Source organism: Pongo pygmaeus, chromosome 2 (assembly GCF_028885625.2).
Source record: "Pongo pygmaeus isolate AG05252 chromosome 2, NHGRI_mPonPyg2-v2.0_pri, whole genome shotgun sequence".
NCBI lineage: Eukaryota > Metazoa > Chordata > Mammalia > Primates > Hominidae > Pongo > Pongo pygmaeus.
The window spans coordinates 174457298-174478607 of NC_085930.1; positions in this window are offsets into that span (position 1 = coordinate 174457298).

Below are 21310 nucleotides of genomic sequence, written 5' to 3' on the forward strand. Positions count from 1 at the left end.
AATCTAAAATTTGGACCTAATAATTTTTATTGTGTTAGCCAGTCATGGCTATATGCACCTGTAGTCCCAGCTATGCAGGAGGCTGAGGTGGGAGGATCAGTTGAGCTCCAGTGATTGAGGCTGCAATAAGCTGTGATTGTGGCATTACAATCCAGCCTGGGCAACAGAGTGAGACCCTGTCTCAAACAAATATATAAAATATGCCTGCCAGGCACTGTGGCTCATGCCTGTAATCCCAGCACTTTGGGAGGCCGAGGCAGGCGGATCACGAGGTCAGGAGATCGAGATCATCCTGGCTAACACAGTGAAACCCCCATCTCTACTAAAAATACAAAATATTAGCCAGGCGAGGTGGCGGGCGCCTGTAGTCTCAGCTACTCGGGAGGCTGAGGCAGGAGAATGGCACAAACCCGGGAGGCAGAGCCTGCAGTGAGCCGAGATCGCGCCACTGCACTCCAGCCTGGGCGACAGCAAGACTCTGTCTCATAGAAAAAAAAAAAAAGGCCTTTTGTATTTTTCTAATTTAAAAACTGTCTGTGAATTCTGGTACTAGGTCTTACATGGTCAGGTTGATGGAACTTTTAATACATTACATAATTCAGTTAATATGTTTCCTTTGCTATTTTTGAAATCTGTTTTAATCAGAGAGTCACAAATGACTTTTTTTCTGTTATGTTTTTAATATTTGGTAATGGATTAAGTCAGTTTTTGTTCTTCTGTGCTATAGAAAAATTTAAGTAGAATCTAAGTTTTTAAAATTACCAGCAGTGTTATATTCTTTTATACTTTATAAAAGTATCTTTCATGTCCCTCATGATTTTATCATGTGTTTAATTCTTTACTTCCTTTAATTTTCTCATGTTGTTCTAATTATATTTGCCAAAGTTTTATGTATTTTTTTATTTTATTTTAAAATTCTGTGCTTAAGTGTACTGACTAATTCTGGTTTTTGTTCATGCTTTTTGAAAACTCCTTAACTTCTGCCTGTATTTCATTATTTCTGAAAAATAGTTTATATTAACTACACAATTTGGTTTAACATCCTTCTTTATTAAGCTATTTGTTATTTTGTATTATTTATGGTGTGTCTTATTTTATTTTTTTTGCTATTATATATGACATTGCAATAAATATTATTATAAATGCTTTTGTTAATTTCTCTTATAACTTTCTAACTATAAATTCCTATGAAAAAATGATTAGGATGAATTTTTTCTCTCCATTTTTCTCTCTTTCTCATTCCAGTTTTACAATGCATTTTCGAATTAATTGCTTATTAAAAGTTTGCACAATATCCATTAGTATGCATTCATGTTTGTTTTTGGTGCTTATGAAAATAGATATAGGTAACTGACCTTTTTCTAACTACTGCTGTTATTTAAAAGTATAAATAGGACTGAGTAGCCCAATATCTTTCTTTTTCAGTCTAAAAAATTGATTTGTTAAAATCTCAAATTTTTTAGTTTTAGAATTCCTTTAATGAGGAGAAAAATCTTAGATATGAAAGTAGTAAATGTTGGTGCTATCCACAGATGAAATAATTGAATTGAATTGATTAAATACTTGATGAGTATTGAGATTATAATTAATCTTTGATTTAAAATTGATTTATAAACTTTCAACTCTAGCTTTTCTGTAAAGTCATGCTTTCACTTTGTTACATAAACAGAGAAAAGGAAATTTATCTATAGTTGGTATTAGTTGGTAACGCTTTCCTTGAGATGAATATGTGTGAAGAAAAGCGGAAGGCAGGTCTCTGTTCATTTAATCAGCTTTCCCTTATAACTTCAATTTCTTTTCTTGTAAAATTCTCTGTAGTCTCCAAGGACACTTTAACTATAGAAATGTTTATTTCAACATGATTTAGAATTAAAAAATAAAAACAACTCTTCTGGCCCACCCCTATTTAGGCCCAGTTTTATGTGTTGGAATGGTTGTTTAGAATGAGGGAATGTACTTTTGTGATACGAAATCCTCAACTGTTTACATTTGTATAGACTAAAGAAAGAGATAGCAAAGCATGAGCCACTGGCTTTGGAGGTAAAAATATTTCAGCTCAAATTTGCCTGCTACTTTTTAATTTAGTGACATTGTGAAAGCTTATTAATATTCCTAAATTTCAGGAAGATTTAATATAAATGAATGTGTATATATATAAAACAACTTACTTCCAAACTGTTGTTTATTACTTATGTAAATGGGTTTTCATTGTTAAATTGGTATGTGTGTGTGCATGCAAATGTGTGGGGTGCATGTTTGTTCATACACACAATTTAATAGATTTGGAAGCATAAGCATATAGAGTAGCCACTTTCTATGAAGGAGAGAGGTTATTTATTATTTATTTATTTATTTATTTATTTATTTATTTATTTATTTGAGACAGAGTCTCACTTTAATGCCCAGGCTGGAGTGCAGTGGCATGATCTTGGCTCATTGCACCCTCCACCTCCCAAGTTCAAGCTATTCTCTTGCCTTAGCTTCTCAAGTAGCTGGAATTACAGGCATGCACCACCACGCCTGGCTAATTTTGTATTTTTAGTAGAGACGGGGTTTCACCATGTTAGCCAGGCTGGTCTCGAACTCCTTACCTCAAGTAATCTGCCCACCTCAGCCTCCCAAAGTGCTGGGATTATGGGAGTGAGCCACTGCACCAGGCCTCTGAAAGAGAGAGGTTATTGATAGGGAACTTGAATTTAAATTTCAGATCCATCATCCATTAGCTACATGACCTTGGATAGGTTACTTAATTGTTCTTTTGTTTTGTCTACCACCTATTTGCTCTCTCTACTCCAGCCAGGTGGTGAAATTATTTGATCAAAACTGAGATTTATTCCTGGAGCAGATTCTTTATCTCTTCCAGATCTTTTATTATACCCTAGCTAACCATCTCATTATGCACATTGCTTTGATGAGGAAAAGGATGTCAAAGAGCAAACTCCTTTCTTTGTCAATGTAATTATTAAACATGCACTATATCTTTCTTACATTTCTTAGTTCTATCTATCAATATAGCTATAACAACAATATGAAGTTTAAAAAATTATGTAATGATCTGCTTAGAATATGAATCAAACTATTTCTGCAAAGCACTGTGTGCATCAATCCCTAAGAGACATCTGTATTGAATCAAGAACTCCCTGGAGCTATCAATATTTTTTTGCTTTGTTTCACTAGTTTTTTGTTTGTCTTTTTTTCTCTTTCTCATAATCTGTACTTGGGAAAAATTACATTGAATTCACAATCAGGCTTATTCTACTCTTCCCAAAACAATAGTGGAAATGAAATAATATGTATAGCAGCATATTGTCAATTCACAGTTACAGTAATGCTTATGGATGTGGTATTTAGATGCCTGACAGATGTTTGCCTGTGCAATTGTTTAGAATTATATTTTCAATTGCTTTTTTTGTGATGTCTCTTAACAGGAAGCATAGATCTAAAAATTTAGCTTTGAATAATTTTTCTACTAAAAACCTGTAAGAAACTAATAATGTCATTGTTATTTCTATTATTACCAGGTATATGTGGTTCTGATATTAGATGTCTGCGAGATAGTTAATAACTCTTTATTACCCTCTAAAGATGAGTTATTTGCACTCCTCATCTACCAACCTCCACTTGATATAGAATTTTTTCTTCTTTCTTCAATGAATTTCATGTTCAAACTGTATTATTTACTTCCACGTTGTTGTTTATCACTTACGTAAATAATTTTTACTGTTCAATTGTTAATTTTTTTCTTTAACTGGGAAGAAGTATTTGAGTTAGAATACACTGCATCATATTTTCCCATTAAAATTACTAAATATTTGTGTGACACAATTTTCAGGAAGAAATTAAAATTGTTAATTAAAAATTGAGTATACATTTGTCACTGAAAGAATCAGAAGTCAGGATAAATTCTGTTGTCTATAAATGTAACTTCCTTGTTGAATATCAGGAATGAGTCTTTACATTAAACATCATTAGTTATTAAATTCTATAAATAGCACACTGCATATATGTCATTACAAACCATACACTGAAAAGACATTTGTATATTTTTTGCTATAAATTTTAAATATTATTTATCATGTAAATGATATAGGAATATTAACATAATTTTAAACATCTATGATTTAAAAGTGCCAAAATTTGATATAAAAGGTCTAAATTTTAAGTCTTAAGATGTGAAACAGAAGACTATGTCATATGAAATTATAATTGTTAATTATTCCATTGGGAGGTTGATTTCTTCAACAATTATTTAATTGTAGGACTTTTGTCATGAACAATGGACAGATTAATATGACATTTAATTAATAGGTTCATTTATTTGAATATAATCAATGTATAGTATGGCCTAATATATTAAAGAAATTATTTGTGAAATTATGTATAAAAACACATCAAACATTAATTTCCAGAGTCAAGAGTGCATAGATTCTTAAAAAGTAAATAAAACAAATAAATCATAGCTTCTGGTCTTGCTTTTTAAATTTTTTTTAATCCAACAACTTATTTTTTTATGTCTATGAAGAAGTAAAATTCAAAATGATTCATTGTATTATTTACCTGAAGCTTACTTTTTCCTCTATCCCACTGTTTACAATAATGATTCCTTCTACAATGTCTTCTTTAGGATATATATTCTCACGTGGAACAAAATGGCTTATACAACCCTCCAATGATGATCCCCCTCCCCTGCCCCACTAAAATCACCAAACTGGACAACTACTAGCACAAGAAAATACCCTCTTAAGAAATCAGGTCTGCAATCACAGTACCTGACTTTGATATCGTAGCAAGCAAAGAGGCACTGAAGAGCATTGGAAAAATAGGCTTGAATTTCCTCCACTGTCCCTCCCCTCTCTCCCAGCAGTGCCATGTGGCATGGAGAAAGAATCTGTGTGCTTGAGTGAAGGAAGGAGCAGTGATGTGCAACTTTGCATTGGAATTTAGTGCTTCCCTGTCACAATAGAAAGCAACATAGAACAGAAATTCAGTTGGTGCTGCAGAGATAACAATCAGAACAGCCCTAGCAAGAGAGGAATAATCCAGCCCAGCTGTGAGAACCTAAATTCTGGCTAACCCCACCATTGGAGCCTAAAGCAATCTGGGGTTCTAAATAAACTCCAAAAGCAGTCTAGGCCACAAGAACTGTAATTCCTGGGCAAATCCTGGTGCTATGCTGGGCCCAGCACCAGTAGACTTGGGGTACAGGTGCCTGCATAAGACATCACCTAGGGCAACCAAGGAAGTGCTTACATCTGCCCTCCCTCAACCTCAGGCAGCACAGTTTGGAGCTCCTTCCACTTGAGGAAAAAAGAAGGAAATATAAGGAAGACTTTGCCTTGCAACTTTGATACTAGCTCAGCCACAGCAATAAAGCAAAAAAATAGAGGCCTGAAGCCTTCATTTTAGGCCCTAGTTCCCAAATGGCATGTCTAGACCCACTCTGGACCAGAAGGAAAACTAGTGCCCTGAAAGGAAAAACCAAGTCCTTGCAGGATTCATCATTTGTTTACTAATGAGCCCTTGGGCCTTGAATAAACAGAAGTGGTAGCCAGGCAGTAGTTGCTATGGGTCTCAGGCAAGACACAGTACCATGCCGGCTTCAGCTGTGATGCAGTGCACTCCCAGCTGTGATGGCCACAGCGAGAGAATCCTTCTGCTTGAGAAAAGCAGAGGGAAGAGTAAAAATGACTTCGTCTTGCAACTTGCCTACCAGCTTAGCAACAGTAAAACCAAAGACCACCAGACCAGACCTCTAAAGTCTCCAACTCAAGGATTTACTTCCTGGACAGTATTTTCTAGAAGCACATTGGGTGAGGGGGAAACTCGCTGTCCTGAAGATAGAGACACAGGCCTAGCAGGATTCACCATCAGCTGGTTGCAGAGCCCTTGGGCCTTGAATAAACATTAGCAGTAGCCAGGTGATAGTCACCAGAGACCTTGAGTGAGTCCCGGTGCTGTGCTGGCTTCAGGTCTCACCCACCACAATCCCACTGGTGATGCCCATAGGAGTGTTTGCATCACCCCTCTCCCAACTCCAGGCAGCTCAGGATGGCGACAGACTTCATTTGTCTAGAGAAAAGTAAAGGAAGAAAATGAAAGAATCTGTCTGGTAATCCAGGGAATTTTCCCGATCATATCCAAGACCACCAATGTGGTTCTTCTATAATTCTTCAAGAGTCATAGCATTACCGGTATTGGGGGAGCCGCTAATGCAGACATAGGTGCAGCGGCCAAAAACTTAGATTACGACACTCACTCCCCTTGGAATACCTGGAAAGCCTTCTCAAGAAGGATAAGTACAACTAAACCTAGACTGTGAAGACTACAATACATACCTAATTCTTTTTTTTTTTTCTTTTTTTTAGACAGAGTTTCACTCTTGTTACCCAGGCTAGAGTGCAATGGCACGATCTTGGCTCACCACAACATCCGCCTCCCAGGTTCAAGCAATTCTTCTGCCTCAGCCTTCCAAGAGGCTGGGATTACAGGCATGGACCACCATGCCCAGCTAATTTTGTATTTTTAGTAGAAATGGGGTTTCTCCATGTTGGTCAGGCTGGTCTCAAATTCCCGACCTCAGGTGATCTGCCTGCCTCAGCTTCCCAAAGTGTTGAGAATACAGGCGTGAGCCACTGCAACCAGACTAAATACCTAATTCTTTAATTCCCAAATGTCAATGAACATCCACAAATAGCAAGACCACCCAGGAAAACATAACCTCACCAGATGAACTAAATAAGGCACCAGTGAACAATCCCAGAATGACAGAGGTACATGACTTTTCAGAGAGAATTCAAAATCTCTGTTTGAGGAATCTCAGTGAAATCAAAGATAAAATATAGAAGAAATTCAGAATTTTATCAGATAAATTTAACAAGACATTGATATAATGTCTAAAAATCTAGCAGAAATTTTGGTGTTGAAAAATTCAACTGACATACAAAAAAGTATCAGAATCTCTCAACAACAGAATTAATCAAGAAAAAAGAATGGTGAGCTTGAAGACAAGCTATTTGAAAGTACACAGTGAGAGGAGACAAAAAAAGAATAAAAACAATAAAGCATCACTACATGATCTAGAAAATAGTCTTAAAGGGGCAAATCTCAGCACTATTAGCTTTAAAGAGGAGGTAGAGAGAGAGAGAGAGATTGGGATAAAAAGTTTAAAGAAATAACAACACAGAACATGTCAAAGCTAGAGAAAGCTGTTAATATTAAAGTACAAGAAAGTTATAGAAGACCAAGCAGATTTAACTCAAAGAAGACTACCTGAAGATATTTAATAAGAAAATTCCCAAAGGTCAAGGATAAAGGAAAAGATTCTGAAAGCAACAAGAGAAAAGAAAAAATAACATATAAAGGAGCTTCATATGTGTAACAGCAGATTTCTCAAAGCAAACCTTACAGGCCAGGAGACAGTGGCATGAAATATTTAAAGGGTTGAAGGAAAAACAAAACAAAAAAACTTTTATCCTAGAATAGTACATCCAACAAAATAAAGCCTTTCCCAGATAAACAAAAGGTGAGGGATATCATCAACACAAGACTTGTTCTACAAGAAATGCTACCAGAAGTTCTTTAATCTGAAAGAAGAGGGTGTTAATGAACAATAGGAAATAATCTCAAAGCACAAAAGTCACTGGTACATAGACAACTAGTGAATACTATAACATTGTATTTGTGGTGTATAAATGACTCATATATTGAGTAAGAACACTAAAAGATTAACCTATGAAAAAATAACTACAGGCTGGGTGAGGCGGCTCATACCTGTAATCCTAGCACTTTGGGAGGCAAAGGTGGGCAGATCATTTGAGGTCAGGAGTTCGAGACTAGCCTGGCCAACATGGTAAAACCCCATCTTTACTAAAAACACAAAAAAAATTAGCCAGGTGTGGTGGCGCATGCCTGTATTTCCAGCTACTTTGGAGGCTGACGCAAGAGAATCATTTGAATTCGGGAAGCAGAAGTTGCCGTGAGCCGAGATCACAGCACCACACTCCAGCCTGGGTGACAGAGTGAGACTCCATCTCAAAAAAGAAAAAAGAAAAACTACAAAAACTGTTTATGATAAAGACAGTATAACAAGATATAAAAATAAACAACACAAGGTTAAAATAAACAGGAAGATAAAGTTCAAGTGTAGAGTTTTTATTAGTTTTCTCTTGCTAGTTTGTTTATATAATCACAGTTTAGCTGTAATCAGCTTAAAATAATGGGTTACAAGATGCTATTTGCAAGACTCATGGTAACCTCCAATGCAAAACCCTATGACAGATGCACAAAATACAAACAGCAAAAAATAAAAATATACTGCCAGAGAAAATTACTTTCATAAAAAAGAAGGCAGGAAAGAATAAAAACCACAAAATAACCAGAAAACTAGAATAAAATGCTTTATACATGTGTAAAGAACACTAAATGCACAAAGTAGTTTCTTTTCTTTTAATTTTACTTCTCCCTCTTACTGCTTTGTAATCATGTTTGCTCATTTCAGTTCATTTATTTATTTAGAGGTTTTTTTGGTAATAAGTTTTGCAGCATATTATTATGTCATTAACAATTATAAAATTATACTAACATTTCTAAAGATGGGTTTTTCATTTTTTGATCTTTATTGATTTCTCAATCACTTTTAACACTTATAGCAAATTACCCTTCTTCTCTCAAATTGATTTATTATATATAATAAAATCTCCTTTTTCTATAGCTCAGACCATCCCTGGTCAGTATTATCGGAGTCACAAGCATGCCAGTGGAAACAGAAAAATCTAAAATGTTTTAACAAAATGTAATACAGTTCAGCGCACAAATTATGAAAAAAAAGTATAAAAATTCCATATAATTCTTGATATACTCAAGTCAGTCTTAACTTTGTAACTCCCTAAGATTGTCTGAAGCATGTAAATACCTTACTAGTGGCATTAAAAGTGACTGCTTTTGATTTGCATTTATCTGATGGCCAGTGATGATGAGCATATTTTCATGTATCTGTTGGCTGCATAAATGTCTTCTTTTGAGAAGTGTCTGTTCATATCCTTTGCCCACTTTTTGATGGGGTTGTTTGATTTTTTTCTTGTAAATTTGTTAAGTTCTTTGTAGATTCTGGATATTAGCCCTTTGTCAGATGGGTAGATTGTAAAAATTTTCTGCCATTCCGTAGGTTGCCTGTTCATTCTGATGGTAGTTTCTTTTGCTGTGCAGAAGCTCTTTAGTTTAATTAGAACCCATTTGTCAGTTTAGGCTTTTGTTGCCATTGCTTTTGGTGTTTTAGTCATGAAGTCCTTGCCCATGCCTATGTCCTGAATGGTATTGCCCAACCACAATGAGATACCATCTCACACCAGTTAGAATGGCGATCATTAAAAAGTAGGAAACAACAAGTGCTAGAGAGGATGTGGAAAAATAGGAACACTTTTACACTGTTGGTGGGACTGTAAACTAGTTCAGTCATTGTGGAAGATAGTGTGGCAATTCCTTAAGGATCTAGAACTAGAAATACCATTTGACCCAGCTATCCCATTACTGGGCATATACCCGAAGGATTATAAATCATGCTGCTCTAAAGACACATGCACACATATGTTTATTGTGGCACTATTCACAATAGGAAAGTCTTGGAATCATCCCAAATGTCCATCAGTGATAGACTGGATTTAGAAAATGTGGCACATATACACCATGGAATACTATGCAGCCATAAAAAAGGATGAGTTCATGTCCTTTGTAGGGACATGGATGAAGCTGGAAACCATCATTCTCAGCAAACTGTTGCAAGGACAGAACACCAAACACCGCATGTTCTCACTCATAGGTGGGACTTGAACAATGAGAACACTTGGACCCAGGGTGGGGAACATCCCACCCGGGGCCTGTTGTGGGGTTGGGGGAGGGGAGAGGGATAGCATTAGGAGATATACCTAATGTAAATGAGTTAACGGGTGCAGCACGCCAACATGGCACATGTATACATATGTAACAAACCTGCATGTTGTGCACATATACCACAGAACTTAAAGCATAATAATAATAAAAAAAAGTCTCAATTAGTCAACCAAAAAAAAAAAAAAAGAAAAAAAAGTGACTGCTTTAAATTTGAAAAAAGTAAAAGAACCACCATGTAAGAGTTCCAAACTAGATTTTTAAAATTTATTTGTATTTCTGCTTGGCTGATACAATGGCACTTATCACTGTGTGACTTATGAAATCAATTACTGGGTAAGAGATTGAAATCTGGGAAATAAGTGCTAGAAAATACTTTAAAATATTCCATACTCTAGGTTTGGGACTTTACTCTCTAGAGTAACATTTCAGCACGTGATTCATAGAAACTATAACTTAACTATACTATACATATGGAAATTGTCATCTTGTTCTTTGTATACTATGTGGTAAATTTCTTTCTGTGGTAGCAAGTAGTAAACATTTCTTAAGAATATATTAAAAGGAATTGGAGTTTTATTTCTCTATAGCTAAACAGTTAAGCTGAACCAAGCTAAAAATGTTGAAGAGCTTTAGTCAAGATAACATATTTCAAATCCGGGACTTATTTTCCCAGAGCACAGTTAAACAATGATGGTTTTATAGGAAATACAAACAATCTCAGCACACACCTGTTTCTTTGGGGTTTCTTTTTCATTATTATTTTAAACAACAGTGGTAGAAAACACATTTCAGAAATAAAATGTGTCTTAAATTTATTATTCCCTCTTTATTACTGATTATAGACACAGTGTTTAAAATATGGAAATAAAAATTCAAAGGATGTGGTGTTCATTAATGCATTTTATTTTATAACAATAACTTATTTTAAAAACACTAAAGATTAAATCTAAATATGTTAAGCAAATTAATATCATCTTAACATACTGTTACCATTTGCTAAACTCAATTGACATAACTTGTCACTCTATTTAAATATACTCAAGACATTACTGGTAATATTTTATAAATAACATTTGTGTTAATATATGTTAAAATTTGATTGAATGCAGGTTTCACACGGGCAAGTCAGTTACAATGATTGTAATAACTTGTGATACATTAAAGAGATTTGTTTAATTCATTATAAACATAATTATTTCATTAACAAAATAAAACTGATTGGCCAAAATTTTTAAAAATTATCAAATAAATGGTAAAATCAAGTAAGAACAACTGAAAAATACCTCTTTAGTTTGTGATACATTTACAAATTTATGATTTGTTTTATTCCTGCTGTCAAAAAGCTTTTGAAGTAATATAATTTTAAAACATTTATACACAATATAACTTAAAGAGTCAATTTTTAAAGGTGGAGAAATAATATAAAAGATATAATAGCTTAACTATATTATTTAAATACTTAATATAATTAGAGTAATTTGATAACAAATGAGATAATGTACCCAAATCTATCCCTGTGGGCTTAGTTACAATGATATGTGTAAGTGAATTCATAGCATTTCCAAACCTCTTTTTATAAGAAATATAATTTTCTGATATAAATTCTGCACTGCCCATTCTGCTTATTTTCAATTACTGGGTATATTCAAAGTTCAGTGATTAGAAGAATGAAATTGAATAAACTTACAGACTCTACACTTTGAAAGATCATTCAGCCGGGCATAGAGTACCTGAGGTATACATGTTGAATTTATAACCATACATCAATAGAAAGAGGACAGATCTGTTTTTACCATAAAAGAACTGCCTTCTACAGTGTTCTATTCATGTAGGGTAGGAGCAGATGGTTACAGCATAGCTTGAAGAACCACAAACATCTGGACACCAGTGGCATCAATGCCAGACAACTTATGGTCACAAATTAAAAATAAGAAAAAAAATCCTTAGTCTCTTTAGCAACTTGAGGGGTAGCCTGAATCTTTGCTTTTGGAGAAGATGATTTGTACTGGGAACAAAAGAAATGCCTATGAAGAGAATGAGAAGAGAAGCCACAGACTGCGAGAAAATATTTGCAGTAAACAGATCTAATAAAGGACTGTTATCCAAAATACACAAAGAACTCTTAAAACTCAATTAAAAAAATAATTAAAAAATAGGCAAAAGACCTGAACAGACACCTCACTAAAGAAGATGTAGCACTTTGGGAGGCCGAGGCCAGCAGATCATCAGGTCAGGAGTTGGAGACCAGCCTGACCAACATGGTGAAACCCCGTCTCTACTAAAAATACAAAAGAAAATTAGCCGGGCGTGGTGGCACGCATCTGTAATCCCAGCTACTCAGGAAGCTGAGGCAGGAGAATCGCTTGAACCCAGGAGGCCGAGGTTGCAGTGAGCCGAGAGTGGTTCCACTGTACTCTAGCCTGGGCAACAGAGCCAGACTTCGTCTCAAAAAAAAAAAAAAAAAAAGACGATATAAAGATATAAAATAAGCATGTAGATAGATGCCCAACATCACAAGTCATTAAGAAACTGAATATTAAAACAAGAAAATACCATTATCTACCTACTAGAATGGTCCAAATCCAAAAGACCAACACCAAATGCTTGTTAGAATATAGGGCAACAAGAATTCTCATTCATTGCTGGTGGGAATACAAATGTTACAGCCACTTTAGAAGACCATTTGCTAGTTTAAAAAAACAAAAAAACAAAAAAACTAAATGTATTATTGCCATAGAATCTAGTAATCACTTTCCTTAGTATATACCCAAAGGAGTTGAAAACTTATATTCTATAAAATCCTGAATGTGTATGTTTATAGAAGTTTTATTCATAGTTACCAAAACTTTGGAGCAGCCAAGATATCCTTTAGTAGGTGAATGAATAAATAAACTGTGGTATACACAGACAATAGAATAGTAGTCAGTACTAAAAATAAATGAGCTATCAAGCCATGAAAAACATGGCGGAAACTTAAATGCATATTACTAAATGAAAAACACCAATCTGGAAAATCATGTACTGTATGATTCCAAGTATATGACATTCTGGAGAAGGCAAAACCACAGAGAAGATCAACGATGAGTAGCTGCTATGGTTTCGTGCATAAGGGAAGGATGAATAGAGAGAGCACGGAGAACTTTTAGGGCAGTGAAGCTATTCTGCATGACACTACAATAGTGGATACATGCCATGCTACGTTAGTCAAAACCCATAGAAAGTACAACATCAAGCATCTACTCTAATGTAAACCATTTACTTTGGGTGATAATAATGCGGCAATGTAGGTTCATTGATTACAGCAAATGTACCACTCTGATGTGGGATGTTGATAGTGGGAGAGGCTGTACATGTGTAGGGGCAAGGGTACAGGGGAACTGTGTACTGTGCACTCAATTTTGCTGCGAAAAAAGGTAAAGGCTGTCAAAGAGAGAAAGAACCTTTCTTTTAGAGAGAAAGGCCAACCCAACCTATAAAACTCAGAAAAAAATAAACCCAAGATAGACATACGGAGCCAGTAATGATAAAATTCTTGTATCTGTGTTTCAAAGTCAGGTTAGATATAGACATGTTCCCATTGGCATAGGAAATATTGTTTATTCAAATCTAATCATGAGACTCCCTAGACCATTTTAAACTTTTTTGATTATGACCTACCATAAGAAATACATTTTACACAAGGGATCCAATATACACAAACACACACACACACATGCACATGCAATTTAAAGAAATTCAACACTTAGCGCATGTGATGTACTCTATATTTTCTTTTATTCAATATTATTTAAAAATTTGCTGAATACAATTTAGTTAATTGATTTTTATAACTCTAGTTTACAAAATGTTGCCTGGAAGCCAGTCTAGTGCTCATATTAGAGATTGTTTTATCGTCAGTTACACAAATAATCACTGCTCCTTGGTATTCTGCAGACACCAGAATGAATAAGGGAAACTTAATTGAGAATCTTCTATCAGCATGAGCCTTAATGGAGTGAATTCAGTTGAAGCACTAAGGGAGGTCTTGTGGTTGAATTCATACATTAAAAACAGGACTTTGTGAATATACCGTCTTCCTCCTCTGGCAAGAAGCATGGCTGACAGCTATCGAATACCAACTTTAGAGTACTTGTTTTCTAACAATTGATTTGATTAACCAGAAGAGACCTTAATTCAGCAAAGGAAAGCCAAACATCATCCTCCAGATTGTCAGAAAATAATTCCACCCTACACACAGAGAAAGAGAAACCTAAGAAATGGGTTAGGCTATGACTGTGTGAGAAAAGGGAGAGGGGCAAGAGATACAAGAGTCTGTACAAGGTGGATTGGGAAAATGTTATTTTCAGAGAAAGAGAATTTTGATGAGACTCTATCCTGTTTATGAGAGGAGTTAAGAGTAAGAAAAACGGACAAAGAGAAATTGTATAAAGTATTGTTCTGCATTTGAAAAAACAACTATTAGTATTTTCATGAGAAATTAAATTAAATATTCAAATGCTTTCAATCATATTTTGGTTACCAAACTGTTATGTTGTTTCTGTTGCTGTTACATTGTTGGTTCTGTTGTTGTTGTTATCATTATTGTTATTTTTAAGATAACTATATGACACAATGAGTCCCAAACAAAAATTGCAATTGTTAAACTCTAAGAGTTAATTTTTCCAATTCAGTGTAATAACTGGGATTATCCTTTAACTCTTCTCTGGGTTCCAACTCACATTTTGAAGTTGCTTGATAAGGGAAGGATTTAGAATATTGGTAAGCCTAAATATAGTATGTGCATATATTCAAGGAAGCAAAACACACTTATTATAAATACATTTTTAAACATGAGTTATTTTATATTTTTTCTTTTTAGATATGCAAATTAGAGTACTAAAAACAGTATATGGTGGTAAGGGAGTTATATTGAAATCTCCCAAGTGCTCCTTTTGTTGGCTGTTTTAAGTCTAACAAGGCCAGTTATAATTCAATCTAAGAACTATTCAGTGACTCTTGGAAAAGATTAAGGCTCAAATCTTAAAGCAACTAAGCAGACAGCCATGATGGTTTAAATATACTTACTCCAGGCCAGGCGCAGTGACTCATGCCTGTAATCCTAGCACTTTGGGAGGCCGAGGTGGGCAGATCATGAGGTCAGGAGATCAAAACCATCCTGGCTAACACTGTGAAACCCATCTCTACTAAAAATACAAAAACAAAATTAGCTGCGAGTGGTGGCGGACGCCTGTAGTCTCAGCTACTCAGGAGGCTTAGGCGGGAGAATGGCATGAACCCAGGAGGCGGAGCTTGCAGTGAGCCAAGATCATGCCACTGCACTCCAGGGCTGGCCCCTAAAAAAAAAATACATACATACATACATACATACATATATATATATGTGTATATATGTGTATATGTATATATACACATATATAATATATGATATATATAATATATATAATATATAAATGTATATATATTTTTGTGTATATATGTATATACATATGTATGTGTATATATATGTACATATGTATATACATATATACACATATATAATATATGATATATAATATATATAATATATAAATGTATATATATTTTTTGTGTATATGTACATATATATTTATTCCAATTTAACAAAGTTTTCTTTCTAATCTTTTAGAAGTTGATGGCATTATTAGACATATTTTACTATCAGTTTCATCTAAAAGTAGACAAGGCAGAATATGGAGATTACTATTCCTTGTAGATTATATTTGACATGATGTATCATAATTTTTTGAATACCTAGTTTTATGTATCTGTGAGGTGAGTTGAAAATCTTTATCTTGTCTTTTTAATCTTGTTTATAACACTATTGAATCCAGAAATTGCAGGCACTAAATTCAATGTGATTCCTTATCTGTCTTTCAATTTAAAAATAACAACCAAAACAAAAACCAATGTCTGTTTTAAAAAAAGAAGCTTCCCCTCCGTGGACTGTCATTGCAGTGAGATCCTTGGCAGGCACAGAGCCAGCCAGCTCCACCCCCACCAGTGCCCATTCTGGTGCCAACAGTGGTACAAGAAAGAAACTAGTCTCAGAGAGCAACAGACCATCTCCCACCCTGAGCTACCAGCCCTACTTACAGCGCACATAGAACACACACAGACCTGCACCCACCAGCACCCTGCCCCCATGCTAACACCACCACCGGCATGACCAAATGCACCGTTGCCAGCAAGGCCTGTATCTTCTCCCCTTCCACCCCTAGCCATGCTGCCTCCACCACTGTGGTGAACTCTCGCATGGAGGCAGGCACCCTGGCACCTGCTAGTGTCCTGCTGCAGCTGACAAGTGTGCACCCTGCAGCACTGCCACTGCCGCTGCTGCTGGGATGTTCAAACGAGGACAGATCCTTCCACTGCACTATGAAATGCTTGGCTAACACCACCTATTGGAGTGTAGTGACCAGTGGTCTGGTAGCACCTTGCCCTCTTTCCCCCAGTGCCTTGGATTCCTAAGCTCAAGGAGCCAGAGAAAGAAGTCACGGCCTAATAGAAGTCCACCAGAGGAAGAGCATGCAGTCCAAAAGTTGAGAGCTGAGTGCTGGCCCCCTAAAATCTTCTGGAAATGAAGCCAGCTGGCTAAATTCACCTTATACTACAATCATACCCTCAAGGTCATCAAATAAGATAAAAGGAAAAAAAAATCATCTAAAAGTCACGAACTTTAAAGATTGAAGAAACATCAGCCCACAAATGAGAACGAACCAATACAGGAACTCTGACTACTATACAGAAGATCAACAAATCCAAGTGTTGTTTTTTAAAAAAATATTAATAAAATAGATATATTGCTAGGTAGACTAATAAAGAAAAGAAAGAAAATCCAAGTAAATACAATTAGAAACAACAAAGGAGATACTACCACTGATCCTACAGAAATACAGAAGTACAAATAACTATCAGAGAATATTATGAACACTCTATTAACATAAACTAGAAAACTAGAAGAAATGGATGAATTCTTGGACACGCACCCTCTCAAGACTGAGCCAGAGAGAAATTCAATCCCTGAACAGATCAATAACAAGCTCCAAAATTGAATCTGTAATAAATAGCCTACCAACCGAACAAAGTTCAGAACCAGACAGGTTTACAGCCAGCCAAATTCTACCAGGTGTACAAAGAGAGCTGATACATCTCTACTAAAACTATTCCAAAAAATGGAGAAGGGCAGACTCCTCCCTAACTCATTCTGAGGCACGCATCATCCTAATAACAACATCTGACAGAGATGCAACAAAAAGAGAAAACTTCAGGCCAATATTCTTGATGAACATAAATGCAAAAATCCTCAGAAAATACTGGCAAACAGAATTCAGCAGCACATCAAAAAGCTTATCCACCACAATTAAGTAATCTTTATCCCTGGGATGCAAGGTTGGTTCAATATACACAAATCAATAAATGTGATTCATCACATACAGAACTCAAGACAAAACCATATGATTACCTCAAATGATGCAAAAAATCCCTTTGATAAAATTCAATGCTTCTTCATGTTAAAAACTCTGAATAACTAGCTATTGAAGGAGCACACTTCAAAATAATAAGAGCCATGTATGACAAACCTACAGGCAACATTGTACTGAATTGGCAAAAGCTAGAAGCATTCCCCTTGAAAACCAGCACAAGACCAGCACAAGAGAGCACAGGACCTCTCCCACTACTCCTCTTCAACATACTAGTGGAAATCTTGGCCAGAATCTGGGAAGAAAAAGAAATGAAAGCATCCAAATAGGAAGAGAGAAAGTCAAACTTTCCCTGTTTACAGACATCATCTTATATCTAGACAACTCCATACTCTCAGCCCAAATGTTCCTTAAGCTAATAAAGAACTTCAGCAAAATGTCAGGATACAAAATCAATATGCAAAAGTCACTAACAGTCCTATACACCAACAACATCAAGCTGACAGCCAAATCAAAAATGCACTCCCATTCACAATGGCCACGAAAAGAATACAGTATCTAGGAATACAGCTAACCAAGGAGGTGAAAGATCTCTACAACTAGCACTACAAGACACTGCTCAAAGAAATAAGAGCTGCCACAAATAGAAAAACATTCCATGCTCATGGATAGGAAGAATCAATATTGTTAAAATGACCATAGTGCCTAAAGCAGTATGTAGATTCAATGCTGTTTCTATCCATTTATCAATGACATTTTTCTCAGAACTAGAAAAAACTATTTTAAAATTACTATGGAGCCAACGAAGAGCCCAAATAGCCAAAACAATCCTAAGCAAAAAGAAAAAAGCTGGAGGCATCATACTACCCAACTTCAAACTATATTACAGGGCTACAGTAACCAAAACAGCATAGCAGTTACAAAAATCGACCCATAGACCAATGGAACAGAATAGAGAGCCCAGAAATAATGCCATACACCTACAACTATCTGATCTTCAACAAAGTTGACAAAAACAAGCAATGAGGAAAGGACTCCCTAGTCAATAAATGGTGCTGAGATAGCTGGCTAGCCACATGCAGATAACTGAAACTGGACCCCTTCCTTTCATTATATACAAAAATTAACTCAAGATGAATTAAAGACTTAAATGTAAAAGGCAAAACTATATAAACCCTGGAAAATATCTAGGCAATACCATTCTGGTCATAGGAACAGGCAAAGATTTTATGAAGAAGATATCAAAGAAAATTGAAACAGAAGCAAAAATTGACAAATTGAATCTATTAATAATTAATCTAAAGAGCTTCTGCAAAGCAAAAGAAGGTACCAAAAGAGAAAACAGACAGAATGGGAGAAAAATTTTGCAAACTATGCATTTGAGAAATGTCTAATATCCAACATCTATAAAGAACTTAAATAAATGTACAAACAAAACAGAAGCAACCCCATTAAAATGTGGGCAAAGGACATTAACAGACACTTTTCAAAAGAAGACATACATGCAGCCAAGAAGCATACGAAAAATGCTCAATGTCACTGATCACTAGAGAAATGCAATTCAAAACCACAATGACATACCATCTCACATCAGTCAGAATAGCTACTTTTAAAATGTTAAAAATAATAGGTGCTGGCGAGGCTTCAGAGAAAAGGGAATGCTTATAAACTGTTGTTAAGAGTATAAATTAGTTCAACCACTGTGGATTTCCAGTGTGGTGATTTCTCAGCCTGTGTGGTGATTCCTCAAAGACCTGAAAACAGAACTACTATTTAACCCACAAATCCCATTATTGAGTATGTACGCAAAGGAATATAAATCATTATATCATAAAGACACATACACATATATGTTCACTGCAGCACTATTCACGATAGCAGAAAAATTGAATCAACCTAAATGCCCATCAATGGCAGATAAAGAAAATGTGGTGCATATACCCCATGAAATACTATGCAGCCATAAAAAAGAATGAGATCATGTCCTTTACAGGAGCATGGATGGAGATGGAGGCCATTATCCTTAGCAAACTAACCCAGGAACAGAAAACCAAATACCATATGTTCTCACTTTTAAATGGGAGTTAAATGATGGGAACACATGGACACACAGAGGATAACAACAGACACTGGGGCCTACCAGGGGGTGGAGGGTAGGAGGAGGGGGAGGATCAGGAAAAATAACTAATAGGTACTAGGCTTAATACTTGGATGATGAAATAATCTGTACAATAAACTCCCATGACATGAGTTTACCGATGTAACAAACCTGCATATGTACCCTCAAACTTAAAAGCTAAAAAAGGTCAAATATAGCCTTTCCTGTCATATTTTAAAATGGAAAGCCTTTTATTTATATAAATATCTGCTGACCAGAGAAAATCATACTCTAGGGTATTAACAGTTTTATAAATACCAATGTCTAGTTCAGTTGTTTCAAACATTCGTAATACAGTTAGATTATTACGTCACAGTTTGCCTTCCTCCCTAAGATCCTCTGACCTCCTAAATGCTTTTTTAAAAATTTGCAGACGTTAAGATTCACTCCTTTTGCTGTAGAGTTCAATGGATTTTGAGAAATACATGATGTCGTATCCTCCATTACAATATTACACAGAATATTTTCACTGCCCTAAAAAATTGTTTGTGTTTCACCTATCTAATCTTCCGTCCCCACAATCCCCTGGAAACCACTGATGTCTTTATTGTCTCTATAGTTTTGTTGCTCTACAGCCTTGCTCTGCAACCTTAGCATTGTCAAATTGTAGCCATTCTAATAAGTGTGCAGTTTATTTACTCTTGTTTTAATTTGAAATTCCCTAAACACAAATGATGTTGAACATGTGTTCATGTTTATATGCCATTGGTACATCTTTGGTGAGTTGTCTGTTTAAAACTTATAAATCATGCTGCTATAAAGACACATGCACACGTATGTTTATTGTGGCACTATTCACAATAGCAAAGACTTGGAACCAACCCAAATATCCAACAATGATAGACTGGATTAAGAAAATGTGGCACATATACACCATGGAATACTATGCAGCCATAAAAAATGATGAGTTCATGTCCTTTGCAGGGACATGGATGAAATTGGAAATCATCATTCTCAGTAAACCATCGCAAGGATAAAAAACCAAACACCGCATGTTCTCACTCATAGATGGGAATTGAACAATGAGAACACATGGACACAGGAAGGGGAACATCACACTCTGGGGACTGTTGTGGGGTGGAGGCGAGGGGGAAGGGGTAGCATTAGGAGATATACCTAATACTAAATGACGAGTTAATGGGTGCAGCACACCAGCATGGCACATGTATACATATGTAACTAACCTGCACATTGTGCACATGTACCCTAAAACTTAAAATATAATAATAATTAAAAAAACAAAAAACTTATCTCATTTTAAAAATTGCATTGTTTTTTATTTTTCGATTTTGATCTCTTTTGTATATTTATATATTTTTTAGATACTTTCTCCCAGTCTGTAGCTTTTTTTTTCATTCTCTTGACAGTGTCATTCACAAGCAGAAGTTTTCAATTTCATTAAAGTCCAAATTACCAATTTTACTTGTATGCATTTTGCTTTTGGTATTGTAGTTAAAACTCTTCGTCAAACTAAAAGTCACCTATATTTTCTTCTGGAAGTTTTATTGTCTTGCATTTTACATTTAGGTCTATGATTCTCTTGAGTGATTTGATTTCTGTCATTTCATTTTCATTCTTTGTTAGAGTTTGCATTTGTTTACATTACCTATCTGTTCTTGCATCTTGTCTGCTTTTTTTGCTACAGCCCTTAGCATATTAATCATAATTATTTTAAATTCCCTGTGTGATAATTCTAAAATTTGTGTTATATCTGACACTTGCTTTCCCTCTTCAGCCTGTGTTTTTTCTTGCCTTTCCTCACATCTTGTGGTAACGTATTGAAACCAGACATGATGCGTTGAGTAACAGGAATGAAGATAAATAGGCC